The sequence below is a fragment of the Urocitellus parryii genome, chromosome 6 (assembly GCF_045843805.1).
Source record: "Urocitellus parryii isolate mUroPar1 chromosome 6, mUroPar1.hap1, whole genome shotgun sequence".
Classification (NCBI taxonomy): domain Eukaryota; kingdom Metazoa; phylum Chordata; class Mammalia; order Rodentia; family Sciuridae; genus Urocitellus; species Urocitellus parryii.
In genome coordinates this window covers 13,149,964-13,166,494 of record NC_135536.1, presented here as the reverse complement: position 1 = coordinate 13,166,494, position 16,531 = coordinate 13,149,964, and the positions used below count along the sequence as shown (strand labels likewise).

Here is a 16,531-nt window from a genome sequence, read left to right as displayed (position 1 = left end):
CCAGGGCACCCTGTGACTGGCCCCACGCCCTGCCCGGGGACCTCATCTTGTCCCCTCCTTCCTGCACACCTGTCTGCACCGAGAGAACTGGGATTCCAGTGTGGGACTGCCAGCTGGGGAGAGAGCCGGCCACACAAGTGCCGCGGATGCCCTCCCCTCCCTTTCTTGGCACGCAGGCCTGCCTGGCCCACGAGGCGGGTGCGTCTCCCCTCCTCTGGAACCCGCCTGTTGGCACAGGTGGGACAGCGCATCTTCTCTGCCACCTCTGGACTTAACCCCTCCCCCACCCACCGGCTGCAGGCACAAGCCCAGGGCCACCTGCTCTCCCCAGCTGGCCTCCTTGCTTTACTGGGAAGTGGCCAAGGGCGAGGGAGACTGCGTGAGCCCCTGAGTAGCTGCCTCCACCCAGCACGGCGCCCACAGCACGGCCAACAGTTACAAATGAGTGAAGGCGACAGATGCTTCCAGACGGCCCTTGCTGTCAGCCTGTCCCAGAGCCGTGCCTGGCTCACCCTCCCAGCAGCCGAGAGCCGGCTTGCAGCTCTGAAGCCACGCCAGGATGCGTCTGGAGCAAACCGTTTAATGACTCTGGCGTGACTCAATTGAGATAGGAGCCGAGTAAACACTGAACCAAATGAATTTTGATTGCTGCCCAGGCGTTGTGAACATCTCTGTCTGGTCCGGGGTGGTTTTTTTTCCCCCTCAACTGAAGCATGAAATACACTCCGCAGGTCCCCAGAAGGGCCCTCAGGCAGGGCCTCTGGGTAAAGTCATGTTGGAAATTATCAGCATAAGAAAGGCTTTCTCAGGCTGAGGTCTCGGCTGGCCTGGCTTCTGTAATTAGAATTTACTTTAAGTTTCAGGACTGTGTTTGTCAAGACCAGAGGCGAGGGGTGCACTGCACAACCTCAGGCGTATTCCAGAGCTGATGTTGTTTCGGGGAGGGTTAATACAAGGAAGGCTTAAAGATCCATTCTGATTTCTAGAAACTTCATCAGCAGGTGCAGGAGGCCTGCAGCATGGGCGGGAGATATAAAGGTGAATTGGGTAAGACATCCGACGTCCAGCAGGCGGCTGTCAATCAGGTGTAAGGAGAGGTCTTGGGACTCAGGAAAAAGGCAGCAAGTTTAAAGGCTCAACAGGCCAATCCTGGGTGGCTTCCTGGAGGGGGCATTCTAGGCAGCCTCTAGAGGACCAGGAGGCTCTCAGTGCCCATGAAACCTGTGTTGTCAGAAAGCTATTCACAGGGGTTGGTTGTGAATGAGCTCATTGGCTGCACCAGCAAAGGAGAGCCATCGGTTCTTTACTCCCTGTCCCCCGTCTCTTTCTCCCCTCCTGGCTCAGATCGGCCACTGTAAGAGGAGTGGCGTATTCAAGAGTCTGAGCAGGGTGCAGCGCGCTGCTTTTTAGAATGCTGGCTCTTGCTAGTGCTAACTGTGTGATTTCAGGCAAGTCACTAAACCTCTCTGATCCTGAGTTTCCCTCTCTGCGACGTGGTGGGGTAAGGATCGCCCTCAGAGATAAAAGGTAGTAAAGGAGCAGCCTTTAGGTCTCAGAACCATGCCCAGCGATCAGCGAGTGGTCAAGGTCACCGGGCCTGAGGCCCATGTGGACACATCCCAGGGCTTCCGTGCCAGAGCTCTCTCCCTGGGTGCTCAGGGGGAGCCTGGGCCCTGTCTTGTGAGGCGGAGCTGGGGTGTCAAGGACAGGGCCAGCTCCTTGGCCTCCCTCCTGCCCTGCACCCTCACCTCAATGCTGTTTCTGACCTTGATACCCCATCTCCTGGGTTGTGGGGGGAGGGCAGGGGTCTGCACCAGGACAGCAGGGCTGTGGTGGAGGAGGAGGAGGGGCTCTGGGTGGCTGCTCTCCTGTCCCAAGGAGCTTGGAGGCTGCTCCCTCTGCAGGGTATGGGCCCTGCCCTCCTTAAAAGGCATCTGTCAGATGCCTAAAGTCCCTGTGCAGGACAGTGTCCTACTCCAGGACCCCGTTCTGAGGAGTTTTGGGGGCTTCCCATGGTGGTTCAAGATCTTCCCTTCCTCTAGGTGTTTCCAACTCCCCAGAGGGTGTTTGAGGAGTGGCCCTCGGGGACCGGCGTGGCACGGCGTGTCGTGTCGTGATGAGCCCTGGAGTGCTCTTAGCAACACAGAGCCTGGATTTGAACCTGCAGCCTTGAGCCGGTTGCCCAGACTCTCTGTGCTTCGGTTTCCTTAACTGTAAAATGGGATCATAACCGACCCACCCCTGGGCGGCTCCGATGAGCTTCACAGACTGCACAGGCAGCACCCACCCCTCCCTCTGCAGTGTGCCCCTGCAACCCAGCAGTGAGCTGGGTCCAGCTGGGAGCTGACAGGACCCCGGGAGCCCCTACCCAGTGCCCGAGGCATGGCAGGCCCTCAGCAGTGTCTGCTGTTGACCAGAAGGATCACTGAAAGCCAACCTCGTTCTCCCCTCACCCCAAAGGGCAGTTAAGCCAGCAAAAATCAGAAAAGAAGGGCGGCCATGACACTAGCCATCCTACTAAAGAGGCTCACGTGTGAGCAGATTATCTGGGCAGAAGCAGGACTCCTCCTGTGTGGGCAGACTCCCGGGCCTGGCCTGCACCCTGAGGCTCGGGTCACTCCTGGTGTGGAAATTCCAGGTGGTCCATGGTGGTGACATTTTGGGTCAGTGGGTGGAGGCTCCCTAGCTGTCAGAAGGTGTCCTCAAAGAAGCCTGGGAGCCCAGATGCATGCCGACCTTGACGTTCCCGTCTCAGGCAGGGAGCCCTGCGCTGGTTCTAGTACCTGGTACCTGTGGAATCGCCCTTCAGTCCTGAAGACCCGCCTCCACCAGCCTCACCATCTAAGGGAAGACAGGAAATGGCAGGACCCAGGGTGGGTACCCAGGGGCTGGGTGGCAGGGGACTCTGTGGAAGTGGCCTGTCCCCAGAGAGGAGTATTTTAATCACTGATATTGTTTAAAATTACTGGCCAGTGGTTACCATAAGTTGTCTGATTTTTATTATTTTTATTGTGGTAAAATATGCACAACATAAAATTTACCATTTTAACCATTTTTAGGTGCACAGCTCAGTGGCACTAAGTGCGTTCACATGGCTGTGCCACCGTCATCACCGCCGCCTCCAGAACTGTGTACCCAGGAAACATCAGCTCCCCCAAGTCCCTGGTAACCACAATCTACTTCCTGTCCCTGTGGTTTGGACCATTTGAAGTTTCTTAAGTGAGCAGAACCTTCAGGATCTGGCCCGTGGTGCCTGGCTTGTGTACCCTGGTGTACTGTCCTCAGGTCTGCTCCGGGTTGTCCTGTGCATCAGGATTTCCTTCCTCTTTAGGGCTGGGTCATGGTTCCCTTCCATGCATACACCAGGTATTCCTCCGTTCACCCATCCACGGCCACTCGAGTTGCTTCTGCCTCTCAGGCTGTTGTTGGTGGAGGACAGAGGAGGCTGGACACCCGAGCAATCAACAGGAAGCAGGTCTATCAGTTGCATCGGTCCAGAGTGGCTATCACCTAAAAATCACTGGGCCTCGAATCTGGAAATTCTTTAATCCTTATACTCAGTGGGGTGGTTCCAGGTTGGTGGGTGGGTGACATAACAGTTACTCTTTGTCCCGTATTTTTAGGTTAGGCCAAGGTTGTGCAACTTCTTAACCACAGAAAGCAGAAGTGACAATTCTTGTACATCATCCAGTTTGCAGGCAAATTCAGCTTTTGTGAGAAAGCAACTTAGCCCTTACAGAAGATAGAAAGTTCCAAAGCACACCGAGCTCTTTGCAGACATTTTTTTTCTAAATTGTTTTAGATGTTGATGGGCCTTTATTTATTTATTTTTATGTGGTGCTGAGAATCGAACCCAGTGCCTCACACATGCTAGACAAGCGCTCCACCACTGAGCCACAGCCCAGTCCATCTTTGCAGACATTTTTGTTCTTATTAACATAATAAGAACAAGTATGGCGAGGGTCTCTGGAGGAGCATCTTCCTGAGTCTATGGTGGCGGAGCAGCCACTGCGGTGAACAGCACTGTGAAGAGCTCTCGTGGGCGGAGCTCTCGTGGGCGGAGCTCTCGTGGGCGGAGCTCTCGTGGGCGGAGCTCTCGTGGGCGGAGCTCTCGTGGGCGGAGCTCTCGTGGGCGGAGCTCTCGTGGGCGGAGCTCTCTGCTTCAAGCCAGCGCCTTCAGTTCTTTAGGCGAGTTCCCAGAAGTGGGATCGCTGGGTCCCCCGGAGTCTGGGCCGCGCGTGCTATTGGTAAACTCTGAACACTGTACTTAATGTTCACCTGGGGTTGTCACCCAGCCTCCCTTGCTGTCCCATTCCTGCATGCTTTTCTTCTGTTGTCACCTGAGAGAACCTTGAGGCACCTCAGAGAATGTTGTGAGATTTAGATCGGAGAGTGCAGGAGACACCTGGGGGTGGGTCCCGTGGGTCCCTTCCCTGTCACTGCAGAAGGGGGTCTTCCCAGCCAGGACCAGGGGTGAGGCCCGCGGTTCTGCAGCTGCTGGTCCCAAGCCTGGCTCCTGCTCTGCCCTCTATGGGTTTTTGTGGCTGCTGGTGGCCGCCCCGTGGCCTTCTTTTTGGTTGAAGAAGGTCCACAGGCTCTGACTGGGGACATCTGTCCTCCAGGATGGACCTTAGCTGACCGTGGCCTGGCCCTTCCCCTGGCTCATGGCCAATTAACATCTACGTTGGTGTGGCCCCCAGGGACGTGCACCTGCCTCCCAGTACCCAAGGAGCAGGAAAGAGGACGTCAGAGGTGTCCCCACCCATCTGTTTGTCCAGGGCAATCATTCCTGTGCCAGGAGGTAGTTCTAGGGCTTGTGACGTCAGGAGGGCTCAGGGCTGGTAGTGTGCAGGTGTCTGGGATAATGGCTTCAGATTCCAGGGTGGCCCTGGGGACACTGGCATTCAGGAGACATCTGACACCCAGTCAGCCGCTTCGCAGCAGAGGGTGTGTCCCCTCCAGACCTGCTGCTTCAAACACCATCAGAGGCGACTCACTGTAGGTAAACGTGCTCCGCCATTCCTGAAATGGCATGACAACCCCGATTTGCTCTAGAGTTAGCTGAGGGGAGGCAGCAGAGTTGCGTGTGTGTGTGTGTGTGTGTGAGAGAGTGTGAGCGGAGGGTGTGGTGCAGCCAGAACCACATGAGCCATTGGCTAGAGCTGTGTGGTGACACGGGGAGGTTCACCCTGCTGTGCTCTGGATTCCCACACGCACGTGGCGCCTTCCTTATGAAACATCAAGGTAAACCAGCGGGTCCCTCCGGTGCTGGTTGGGAGCTGGCCTCTGGCTTCCTCGCCCTTGCGGTGAACACCCCGCCCCCTTTACCAGGGGAGCACAGAGGCTCCCTGACAGCACTCCTGGATGAGGAGAGGCTTAGGAGGGTTTGAACCAGATCTCATTCCCAAAACAAGGGGCTGCCCCGTGACCTACTGCTCCTGGGGGGACTGTCCTCCCTGGGGGTCTGCCCTGCCAGGGCCAACTCAGCCCCTGGAAATGCAGCCCACCAGAGGCCCTCCCTCACCACCCCCAGCAGGGCCTGCCTGCAGGGACCTAGATGGAGGTGATGGTGTGGCCTTGGGGGTGGAGCCATAGTGACTCGTTCAGATCACGTGGCTCTTGCATGGCAAAGCCACCTTCCCCGTGCCTAGCTGAGACTCTTTCCCCCAGTGTTCCGTGTCTCAGTGGCTCCAGAAGTGTGGCCTCCTCCCTGCCCCAAGTCCCTGGGGCCTCTGCCGTCACCTCGTTAGCAGGTCTCATTTCCTGTGCCTTCCCTGGGCCCCTAAACTTGCTGCTCACATCTTCCCTCACCCTTGGGCTCCCGCGTGGCCCGTGACTCCAATTCCCCAGCATCCCCTCCTGCTCGTTTCCGCCCCGTCTTGTTTGGTAGCTGTGCCTCTTGGCTCGCTTGGTCGGGTGCCAGGGGACCCCTGGGTAGAGCAGGGCCATCTTTCCTTCCTGTGCTGTGCTGAGGCTCCCAGCGAGCTCCCTGTGAGGTGCCAGCCGTGAGGCGCTGTGGGCCGTGGCGCCCTCTGATGGCTGCTGGGTGAGACTCCAAGCGCGGCCAGTGCTGACAGCTAGCTGCCCACTGTGCCCACCATGGCCGCCTGCGCTGGCCACACGTGGACACCCAGCAGGCCCCTGTCTCAGCCAGCTCTTTCCTCCTCCCCAGGACACTACTGATTTTCTTGACCCTTCTCTTTCAACATTCTCTGAAACTCTCCCCAGTGAGACCTAGAAGGAAGATGGGATTTCTGGACCCGGAGGCCAGGGTTTAGGAAACAGAGAAGTCTTGGGTGGTTAATTTCTCGTTTCTAATGCAGGATCATTGAAAGACAAGATGCAAACAGAGAACGTGTTTCTTTCCCGAGGGTCTGGGTCTTGTCAGCCTGGCTGGGTTTCAGGCTGACAGGAACCTCATCGGGTCTCTCTGGAGCCCCTCAGCCTGTCCCTTGTCTTGCTCTGGGCCCTGATCGTGGTACTGGGGGGCTGTTTCCACGGTAAGGAGCACCTGGGTTTATATAAGGGGGCCGTGGTGTCTCCCGTGTGGGTGGCGGTGGCAGAGTTGGCTCTAACACCACGTCTCAGCCTGGGCTCACGGTGGCTGCGGGGGGCCCTCTAATACCCAGCATTTCCCTGCAGAAGCGTCTGGGGCCTGGCAACAGGAGCTGCCTGTGTGCAGACGGATGTCGCCTTACCCCCTGGAATTCACACAGGGAGACTTCCTCCTTGGGTGGTCGTTTAAGAAGGGGGGGCCTTTTGTGAGGGATCAGTGCACTTCCAGAAGAGTCTGATAGGAGCCTGTTTGCCACTCCTGTCTTGTGAAGTCCCACAGAAGCCACCAAGTATGAGAGACAGGCCTCACCTGAGCTGGATTCACTGGTGCCTTGATCTTGGACTTCCCCACCCTGAGAGCCGTGAGCAGTAGATTTCTGTCATGTACCAGTGACCGGGTGGAAGGAATTTTATGACAGCAGCCTGCAGAGGCCCAGACGCATCTGAACAGAGGCACAGCGGAGCCCTCTTAGGTGGCCAAGAGCAGAGAGGGTGAAGCAGTCAGTTAGCGTGAATCTCCTTGTCCCTCATGTTAGAATCCAGACTGTCAGGGCCAGCGCCTCTTCTGGAAGTATCTCAGGAATAGTTGCTGCCTGGAGGTCCTCGGAGCTTCTGTCACTGTCCCTGCCATGGTTACCATCTGTCCCCTGCAGCATGATGATTCAGGGGAGCGTGTCTAGGTGGGTGCTGTCATCAGAAAGGGGCCTGGTCACCTACTGAAGTCCACGGCCACAGTGTCCAGTGCTGTTCAGCGTCCGGTTTCATCCTGATAGACACGGCGCTGTGATTCCTAATTTTCTTTTATCTTTAATTCTCCCAGGGTTTTTTTTTTGTCACTTTCTCTTTATAAATTCGCATGTTTTTCTTGGCTTGAGGAAATCACATCCATTTGCAATGTTTTAAAGATGCGCAAGAAACCCCGACGTCTGCCAGCAGTGAAATAGTGCTCCAGATGGAAAGTCACCGCGACTGTAATATTATTGTTTTTATTGTGACACTGAAGCCTACGTCAGATTGTGTTCAAAATAATCATAAGGGAGATTAGGATGGGGTGGTGTGATTTCAGGAGAAATTCTGATTATTCTTCCAATAACCTTTAACACAACTCTGAACCCTAAATATCTACTTCACACATGCCTCATGAAGGATGCCGGCAATATCGTTCACATGTTTTTTCCTAAATGTTAAATTTGTAATGATGGGTGAAATAGGAGGGAAGATCAATCAGACTCCATCAGACGAGACACTTCTGCTTCTGGGCAAAATCCCAGCTCCCTCCACCCAAGAGAGGTGCCACTGGAGAGAGGCTGGGGGCTTGAGCTGTGGGCTCACTCAGAAGCCGGGGAAGGACGTGACTGGGCACTCACGGGTGGCATAAGACCAGGGGACACAGGTAGGTGGGAAGGGTCTGTGTGGGTCCAGGTGGATGAGGCAGCTCCAACAGATCCCCAAACCTGGCACGAGAAGGGTTTGCAGTGAGAAGACTTTTTTGCCAGTCAGTGGTTTCTGCCTGACCAGGGAGCCCTGGGTTACTCATCTTGCCTGTGATTGGCATGTGTAGAAGCCAAAGCTCCGAGCCCCGGTGCCTAGAAGATGCAGTATTGCAAAAGGTCTAGCTCAGGACTCTCAGAGCTGAGGCTGAGGCTAGACCAAAAGCCTTCAGGGCCCCTCATAGGCCAGAAATCAGGATTTCTTGCACATTTTTAAAACACTGCAAATGGATGTGATTTCCTTGCTTTTCATTGAGAGCTATCTCTATAGCTCTGTGGGCACAGGAGGTACCTATAGCTAGCTCCCCAAACTTCATTTGCAGAGATAATTAAGGGATGCTAGTTACCTAAGCAAGCTATTAAAGGTGGCTTTGCTAAGGCTTTTTATTTGCAAACTAAAATGAGTACACTTCTAGAGTTTGAGGGCCCTCATGCAGGATGCTGGAAGAATCTGGATTCCGCTCAGTCATTGCTAATGCTCCCAGGTCTGTCTGCCCACGTGTCCATGCAGAGTTGGAGGGAGTGGGCTGTGGGAGTCCCCTGCTCATTGTCTAGAGATGGCCGTGGTTTTTCCTCACCGCTGCTCTTGTTTTTCATTTAGAAGCGAATCACCATTAGTGTAGCTTCTCGGTTCAGTTTGGTGAGGGCTGTTTGCTCCTCGAGGTGACGGCCCCGTGGGCCTATCGTTTGCTAAGAATTGGACTCAAACTTATATTTTCATTTGAACAAATTGCACTCCCGCCCTGACCCCACCCTGCAGTGCACTGTGGTGTGATGCTTGGTCTTTGTCACAGAGTCCTTTGTCACCTGGGAAGTGGAGACAGTTGTGATTGGGTGACCCCGGTACTTCCTTTGTGGGCAATGGTGTAAAAAGATGAATAAAAAATAACCTGTGAGGGAATCTGTGCTCCTGATGAGAGACTGGGGAGTAGACTCGGCCCAGAAAGGAGCGGGGACAACCTGGGAATGTGTCCCCGTGTCATCCCACACTTAATGGTGTGTTTTGAAGGGTGCCCTCGTCTGCTTCTCTGTGCCACTTTACTTCCAGGCCACCAGTAGCTCCGTGTCTGTGCCTGGGTTGGTGACACACCTGCAGATTTCATGTGCTGCTTTGTCATTGATCTGTTCTTTCCTGGGTCTCTGGAGTAGTTTGGATTCTTTTTCGTGCCTGTGTGACTGACTGTTGTGTTGACGTGTCATGCCATCAGAGCTCACGGGAGCATCTGGATGGCTTGCCGAGGCTGGCTGTTCCTGCACCCCGTCCCCCCTCAGGACTTGCTGGAGCATGTGGGGCTCCAGGGTCCTGGCTCTGGGGGATGCTGCCACCCTAGGGCTCACCTGGGGACCTGGCGGTGCTCACCTGAATAGATCTGCAGGGGAGTCCGCGGCACCTCCACAGTTCGGACAGCATTTTCCCTTATCTGGTAAGGAGCCGCAGGAGGGAGCACGTGTTTCCTCCTCCACCTCTGCCTGTGACCTCATCTCAGTGTGCAGCACAGCATGGAGCTTTGCCCCTTTAGCGTGGGAGTCCACGTGGCGGGTTCTCAGTGGCTCTGACATCGAGGTGCTGTGAAATCCATCACAGTGGATCCCCAGAAATTTGCGTTGGGACCATCTGTTCTCAGAATCCCAGGAAGATGAGCCCCCTCCTGCGCCCTGCGCCTCCTGCTCCTGCCTGGCTGCTGGTGGTGCTGGGAGAAGTCCCGGAGCCACCATGTGGGGCCACCATCTGTGACTGACTGTGCATGATCAGGGCCTGGGGTGATCTGGGTTTCTGTCTTTGGCTTGAAGATGAACCTGAAATGAGCCAAGTGGGTACCCATCACCTGCGCTCCGTCCCTGCTCGGGGAGGAGGAAAGAGCATTGTGTGGAACAGAGTTGAAGCCTCCCCAGGCTGGGATCAGAGGGGTTATTGTCTTTATTTCTTTCCAGTGTCAGGGGTCAACCCCAGGGCCTGGCACAAACTAGGCCCATGCTCTGTGGCTGAGCCCCACCCTGGTCCCCCCTCCCCGCCCCCCGGGGTCTCCTGTCTTTGCCAGGCTGGCTTTGAACTTCTGGGCTAAGTGATCCTGCTGCATCGGCCTCCCAGGTAGCTGGGACTTAGGGGTAAAGTCTAGCTGGCTCCCAAGGGGTTATTGAACCAGCAGGAAGGAGAGCCACGGTGCCCAGGTAGCTATGGGGTCGGAGGGAGGGTGGCCCTCAAGAGCTGCGATGGGGCTGGGGGCATCCAGGGCTGGGGCTGGGGGGATGGAGACTCGTCCGAAAGTCCTGCTTGTCTCCTCCTAGCATCTCAAGTCGGTGTGTAGTAAAGGAAGCGCCCACCTGCTGGAGCTTTCCTACCAGGATTATTTTTCTCACCCTAAACACAGAAGCAGACAACACACTGATATTTAGGATCCATAGGACATGACTGGGCTCCAAATCATTCTTGAGTCAGGAAACTTTGTACAGATCAGCTGGAGCCATAGAACCAAAAATAAGCCCCGTGGGCCAATCCCTGAACAGACATGACGTCCTCTGTCACATCCCCACACACCTGGGCCCTGGGTGTGGGACCGCTGCTGGGTGTGGGGATAACCTCTGGATCCACACAACAATAGAAGCTTAAAAAAAAAAAGCCTATCTGTGGAGTGCCGGGTTCTGCACAGAAGCAGGTGTACGTAAGAGGGGACTTGTGGGGTGGGCCCCTCGGAGCACCGTGGCTCAGCCGCAGGCTGGAGAGCCAGGCAGTCAGCAGCAGCCTCAGAAGAAGAGGGAGACCCATGGTGGACCCTAGACCAAGGCTGGCAGCCCAAGTCCCAGGCCAAGTGACAGGTGCATGTCCCTGAGTCCGACCGCTAAAGAAACCCGAGTCTGACCCAGAGGGCAGCAGGAGCAGCAGGTGGGCAGGTGGGAGGAGGATCTTGTCCCCTCTGCCACTTCCCTGCTCCCACCAGCCCCAGCCCAGAGGGGATGCTGCTGCCCCTGGACAGTCGGCCTCCTGCACTCAGTTGGCTGACCCACACGCCAGTCACCACCTCCAGAAGCATCAATGTGAGTTCTCTAGGCTCCCCAAGTCTCATCGCTTTAACGCCCAGACGGGTATCACGCGCACAGACTTCTGGGGCTGGCAGCGTCCGAGGGCCATGGCGGTGGGGCACTGGGTGGCTGGAAGCCCTTTGGCAACAGGGCTGGTTCAGTGGGGGACCAAGGGGGGCCCCTCGCGTCTTCAGGTCAGTAGAAGCCACCAAGGGCTTTCCAGAAAGGGCCTGGCCTGGCTGGGCTTGGGGGTGAGGTGAGGCCTGCAGCCGGTTTCAGGTTGGAGCAGGCCTCACTAGAGAGGGCCGGAGAAGAGGCTAGGAGGGACGAGGACAGTATTGGAGGCGGGAGGAGGAGATAAAGGAACATGGGAAGGCGCAGAGCCGGGGTGGAGCTCGGTGGCAGGCACCAAGCCTGGGTTCCATGCAGCACTGCAAAAATGGGGTGGGGGTGGGGGCAGCCCCAGGGCCTGGTCCCATGGGTGCCTCCTCTCCTTTCTGAAGTCCTTCAGGTCCTAAGAGAGGCCTGTTAGGCTCAGCCCTTTGCTTCCTGGGACCCACCAGCCTGGGTATGGTTGGACAGACTCCCTCAGAGCCCACCACCTGGATCGGCTCAGAACATCCCCTTCCTGATGCAGCCGAGGTGGGGAGGGGGTCCCTGTGGGTCCTGGGACACCCTGGGCCTCACCCAGTGTTTGCAGACACCTCCTGCCCTTGAGGGGGACCCAGAGAGATGGCCTATCTGGCCGTCTTCCCTCCTTCCATCCTCCACCCGCGCCTGCTGCTTTCCCCAGGGTGGGATGCTCAAGGTCAAGGACGTGTTGATTTAAGTCTGATGGCAGCTCCGTGACTGTGCAGCATTCGGCAGGCAGCTCCGTGACTGTGCAGTGTTCGAGGGTGATCAAGCAGCCTGCTTCAGGGGGATTCTGGCAAGATTTCGAGTCTTAATTAACAACCGTCACCGCCTGTGCGGAGCCTTGTTAGAGGACGTTTAAATGCCAGCGCTCTGGGGCGATACCTGGGGAGAGCCCTGATGATTTATTCAGGCTTCAATTGATCTTGAAATGCATTTCCGGGGTATACACTGTTCTCTAGATGCAGGTTCTCTGGAAAAGAACACACTGTTAATTTCACGCACAGCGAGTTAAAAATGTCACTCTGTGGGGTCTGAACTGCCATCGCCTGGCTTTGGCAGCCCGGCCTCACCTTGACCTTGACACCTACTGCTGAGGGAAGGGGATTTCCCACTTGGCAGGATGGATACAAGCAGCTCAGATCAGCAGCCCCCCAATCAGGTTTCCCTCCTCCCACAAGCAGTGAAACCAAGTTTGCCGAGAAGAGAATTCCCTGGGCCCGTTACTGTCCATATGAAGGTGTCGGTCACCTGAGGAGGAAATCGGTTTCATGGCGTTGACTTGTAAGGAGGTGTTTCCCCGTGTTTTGACAGAAAGCTGCCCCCTGCCTTCCAGGGACCACTGTGACATCACGAAGCATCTTTGGTGACATCTGTTGGCCTTTATGTTGGCAACTGACTGGGCAGGAACTCACTGGGCCACCTTCCCCCCTCCCCTGGCCCAGCACAATCTCCCAGGGAGAGTTTTTATCAGATTGGATGATCACACAATCGCAGTGGGATTTATCACCTGCAGAGGGAGAGGAGCGGGGAACGGGCTGGAGAAGACCCTGAGCCCCGTGAACTTGAGGAGTCAGCCACGGTCCCATCTGCAGTCACAGGGCGGTGGGGTGAGCCAGGCGGCCAGCCGGGGGGAGGGGACCAGGGGAGAGATGGCTCCCGGCCTGACTATGAGACCGCAGCTCTTCTACCCTTGACTTTGAACCTGACGTCATTATGTGCAAGTGGCACAGCATCAACCGTCTAGAACTCGTCTGTACCGTGAGGCCGCGTCATGGCCAGCCGCAGCGGTAGAAAGTCAGTTCGCTTGGTTTCCGCCTGCTGGCCTGAAGGACTGTCCCCCGTCTCCTGCTCTTTGTCTTTTCTGTGTGCAGGGTGTTTACTGAGAGAGGCTTGTTGTGCAAATGCAAGTTGGGGCTTTGGACAGTTTCTCTTTCTCTCTCTCTCTCTCTCTCTCTCTCTCTCTTCAATCTGTTCTAATGAGTTATACAGGACAGTAGAACGCATTCTGACACATTGTTCACAAATGGAGCACAACTTCTCCTTGCTCGGGCTGAAGGTGGCGCGGAGTCACCCTGGTTCTGTAATCACACATGTGTACAGGGGAGCAATGGCCGTCTCACTCCACCTCCTCCCCCCCCACAGCCCCTCCCCTCACTCCCCTCTGCACAATCCAAGGTGGGGCAAGGGGGCGAGCATCCAGGGAGAGGGTCCATGGCTGCCGGGCGGAGCTGACGGAGGGTGCAGGGAGCTGTCACAGGGACGGGGACGTCCTTGGGGAGCCGCCCACGGTCTGCTTTGATGACGGTCCAGAGAAACTGCCCTTTAGAACTTTCCACACTCTCACAGGAAAGAGCCCTGGATGGGTTTGCATGAGCTCAAGATGCCCGGGTCACCAGCACCCAGGTCGAGAGATGCACATCGCCAGGCCCATCACGCCCTGTCCCCTGGCTGCAGTGCAGGTCCCCAGGACAGGGCACCCGCTCCCCAGACTCATGGCAGCAGAGGGCAGTTTACCAGGCCCCTGAGGGATGGAAACTCCGCCGTGTCCTCGATCCCACAGGACCCCACAGAATAGCAGGTGCCCTGGAGCCGCCAGCACTGGCCGCCTGGTCCCTGTCCTCTGGGTGGGCACAAGCACCAGGCCCGGTTAGACAGGGACAGAGGCAGGGCACGGGGCAGGGCCTGGCCCCTGGCCACGCTGACAAGCTCAGAGCACAGACTTGAGTGGCGGGGAAGACCCCCTGTCCTCGGCTCTCCTGGGAGAGGTCAGGGTCGGGGTCAGTGAAGACACAGAGGCTCCTCCCCAAACCAGAGTCTGCACTGGTCTCCTTCAGAGACCTTCCCAGAGCCCAGGGTGTGGGCCCCGGGATTCCATGCCTTCACTCCTACACCAGCAATTATGGAGCGCCTCCTGTGTGTGGGTCACCTTCCAGAGACAAGTAAGGCAGAGGCAAAAGCTTTGAGCGAGGCTGTGCAATAGTCTTCTAAGATAGTCACAGGGTCACGCACAGATCAAAGCCTCTGTTCCCCCCACCCCCGCCAGGGCTGTTCTAACAGCAACTAGATAGGTGGGAATTTTGGTAGCACACGGCAAACCCTAGCCTAGAATGGCATGAACAGGCTCCTGAGCTGAGACCTCAGATCTGGCTTTAGGTGTGGCTGGATCTAGGTGTCAGTGGGAAGCATCAGGATTGGTCCCCTGCCCTTCCTTGATGGATTCCTTCCCAGCCACCCTCTCTCTACAAAGGGACCCTGGGACGTACGGACCTGCAATGTGCCACTTTTGAGAATAGCAGAGAGACCTTGTGCATGTGCCCCGGTTCTCTCTTGAGAGTGACTGACCTGGGCCACTGGGGCTGGACATATCTTTCCTCTTGGGCACTGAGTGGGCACAGCCCACAAGCCCCCCGGCACCTCTACCTTCACAGGACCTGTCTAGGTTCCTGGTGCCACGGGGCCCTCCTTGCCCTGGTGGGCACCAGGGGTCCATCCCTGTCCATCTGCCAGCCCCATGTGCAGGTCAGGGGCCACCGCCTGTCTGCACCTGGCCCTCCCCTCCCTTCCCAGGTCACCCCAGTAGCTTCTCCCTGAGCTCCCATCCCGTCCCATGCCCCTGTCCCTGGGATGCTGTGAAAGGGTCGGTCACTGCAGCTCTCGGGCAGATCCAGCTCCTGACCCTTCTGTGGCCCGCCCACTAAAAATGGTTCTGTATTTTAAAATGGTCAGAATAAAATTTTTTTTTAAGAACACTACTTTGTGGCCCCTGAAAGGATCCAGAAGTCACTGTCCGTGAAGGCAAATGAAGTTTTCTCGGCAGCAGCTGCGCTTCCGTGCTCACGTGTCACCTGTGGGTGCGTGTGACTGCCACCCCTACACCAGGACGGAGCTGAGGGGTGGCAGAGGCCAACGGCCACAGTGCCAACCGCTGGTGTGAAATAGCAAGTCCTCAGAATCCCTGGGCTCAGAAATCAGGTACACCCTGGTGTCCTTGGTGTGGCAAAGTCCTGACCCCATTACTTGAGGCCTTTGCAGTCTGGGACACACCTCTCTTTTGCCCCTGCAGACTCCCTGCCTCCCAGAGTGCCCTGGGCCAGCTGGCACTGCCTCCGTCACCTGCCCCCCACCTCCCACCGCCGCACCAGCTGGCTCCCTTGCCTGGAGTCTCCCTCCTTCCTGGGCCTCCCAGGAGGTCCTTGGAGGCCAGAGTCACCCTGCAGAGTGGGAGTGGACGTTTCCCTCTTCGACAGCCCGCTGAGCTCTGGGTGACCACCCCCTGGGGCACTGGTCCTGCAGGCAGATCCTGCTCCATTGGCTCTCAAGCAGGTGGCCAGCGTCGTCCCTCCTCCCCCTTGGCCCTGGGCACAGTCCCCCAGCTGAGGCCACACTCCGCACGGGTGGGAAGGAGGGAGAGTCGATGCCCTGGCTGGAGCCTCTTCAGTCCCCAGGATGGCTGAGCTGGTGGCCCAGGAACACTGGCACAGAAGGGCCGCAGCTGGTGGAGTACAGAGGCCTAGCTGAGGCGGGGGGCGGGCCTGTCACCATTCTGCACCCTTCAGCAGAGACGCACCGCTGTTGAGACGTGGCTTGAAGAGACTTGAGACTCTGAGGAGCAGATGGGGCGAAGGTAACAGTCGTGGGCATCGGGAATGTTCTCGCCTGTTCCTAGCTCCCCGTTTAGGATAGAGAGTTCTCGAGGAAGGAGAGTGTGTGCTTTGACAGCAAGGGGACCCCTTACAAGGAGGCAGAGTGAGGCAGGCATCAGTGTTCATTGGCAAGGACAGCAGCCATCATTAAAATCTGCTTTATTCCTAGACCAGGGTTTCTCACGTGACCTCTGTGGGCATGTGGGGCTGGATGAGTCTTTGCTGTGGAGGCTGTCCTGAGCACTGTAGGAGTTTAGCAGTGTCCCTACTCACCCTCCCTTGTTGTGACAACCAAAACGTCTCCAGGTGTTGGGGATGAGGCAGGACGCACCGTCACTTGTGGTTGAGAACCCTCTCCCTGTGTGGATGCTTCCCACACTCGCCTTTGGTGAAAGACCTGATTTTTATTTGATTTATCTGCTTATAAAATACTAAAGAGCAAATGCCCAGGAAAATGACCCCATGCTTGGCAGGGTCAGTGGGTTTAAGTGCTTGTTCTCATCCGTCCTTTTCCTGTCTTGGTGGGCAACAGGGGGTCCCCGGGCGACACTGTAGCACAGCCCTGGACTCGGGGTAAGGTCAGAGGGCACCTGTGCCTGGGTGGAGGTCAGGGGTTCTGGTCTTGATGCTTTGCACGCGATTCTTCCCTTGGGCATGCGTGTTTGGAGGAGTGACTCGTCCCTGTGGAAG

The 16,531-nt window shown here is 56.8% G+C and overlaps 1 protein-coding gene across 2 annotated transcripts in view; it reads left to right on the top strand.

The window, feature by feature from the left end:
- Positions 1–16,531, top strand: part of Slc24a4 (solute carrier family 24 member 4) — a 121,090-nt gene that overhangs the window by 47,768 nt on the left and 56,791 nt on the right. The gene's annotated exons all lie outside the window — the stretch shown is intronic.